Raw genomic sequence first — 1,899 nt, forward strand, 5'->3', positions numbered from 1 at the left:
TATGCAAACAGAATTTGCATATGTTGGAGACAGAAAATCTCTCTCTCTCTCTCTCTCTCTCTCTCTCTCTCTCTCTCTCTTTCTCTCCTATTAATTCAATTAATTTTCTCAAGCACCCTGTCAGGAACATGCTCCTATTGTCCACATTTTGCAAAAAACACAGATTTAGCAAAACAAAGTATCTTGCCCAAAGTCACCCACGTAATAAGTGGAAGAGCCACTCAAGGCCCTTGGTCTGCCCGTGCCTGCCAGTGCTCTTGATAACACAACATGGAAAGTGCCCTTTAACAATGATTGGCAGTCAATTAATTACTTTAGAATTTCATTCTAACCTTAGAAAATCTTCCCTTCCCTTTTCCAATAACAGATATAAGATAGAGGAACCTTATTTGTGTTGAGGACAGGAACCCGACACTTCTGTCTGTGTCAATAGTCTCTGGCTCGGTGACTCCCATATATGGGTGCTCAGTAAATGTGTAGGAGCCCAATACAGGACATGTTCAGTCTTTATGCTAGAGGTGTCTTGGGCACAGAGGGCCAGGGTGACCTTTCCAAGATCAATCCCATACCTCTTGGCTCAAACGTTAATCCATCTCTAGAACCTGGGGATATATATTATATAATGTTCTATATACTTCATATAATTTGTTCTCATGAGACTTGCTTGGGTAAGTATGAGAATTATTTCCATTCACATGAAAAAAGGTGGTCTTGGAGAAAGGCTAAATGACTTGCCCAAGTTCACACAGCTAGTAAGTGGCAGAGCTAAACTTTAGACCCAGTCTTCTTTCTCCCCAGCCCCTCTGCATTTTCTCCAGCGTAGCCTACCAACAAATCAGAACTGTTTACTTGGAGATTTTCAAACTGGCCGTGACGTGACTTGTTGAGGCCACACACATATAAAAGAGGGAAGGAGCTGTATTCTTTACTCTGTGCCAGATTTTGCTCAGATATGAAAATAAAGCTACTGAAAAACTAGAACAGAAGCTGTTGAAACTTTTTCCTCAAAGACGGGTAATAGGTCTTTAATAATCCAGACGCATGCTGCAGTCCAGTTGATCTACAGCCAAGAGTATATTTGCAGGATAGCAGCTAGCTGTGGTCTCTCCAGTCAAGGAACAGTATTAACCTAATTAGCCACTAATGTCACCAAATGCATGACCTGAAAAGGCAGGCAGGGGCTGCCCAAGCTGGAATAGCCAGCCACTAACAGTCATTTAGAGTACCTCATACAGAGGAGGGGACTTATTTCAGTGGCATTTCAATTAAACACATCTCTAAATCATACAGACACATGCAAATATAAAAATGCAAATTTGAAATACAACATTTTCTTGTAGGTGATTTTGGGACTGAAACAGGGGAATGAAACTTCACACAACCACTGTTTTGTCCCCGGTGGATTCCTAGGGAGTATCTCAGTGCCTTGCACTCAATACTGTTTACTGAGTAAAGGAATCAATGAGTACAAACATGTTCTTACGAAAGCAACCACCCATAAAGCTACACACATCTCTAATTCTCATTTGGTTTTAACTTCCCCATTGCAATTAAAAGTCTACCTTCATTTACATGCATATCAACCAACATCCCCCAACAAAAAAAAGAAAGTTGCATGAAAAAAAATAGAAAAGCTATGAATTTCCACCATGTCCCAGATTTTCCAAATAATCCTGCCATTTGGAAGCCTGTTCATAGCCCCCAAAGTACTGAAAGGCCTTGCAAAATGCTCATAGGTGAAACAGCAGGAAGCATCTAGAGCCATCTCAGAGGGAGCCTTCTGCTTCCAGAAATAAAGTCACACATTCACAGGTGCTTCCTGTTTTTTCAAACACCTTGCCCACCTTCTGCACACCAAGCGTGGATTCTGCAAAACGTGAGCCCAACAGGAAGCTGCCT

This window comes from Macaca fascicularis, chromosome 11, assembly GCF_037993035.2.
Source record: "Macaca fascicularis isolate 582-1 chromosome 11, T2T-MFA8v1.1".
NCBI classification, from domain to species: Eukaryota; Metazoa; Chordata; class Mammalia; order Primates; family Cercopithecidae; genus Macaca; species Macaca fascicularis.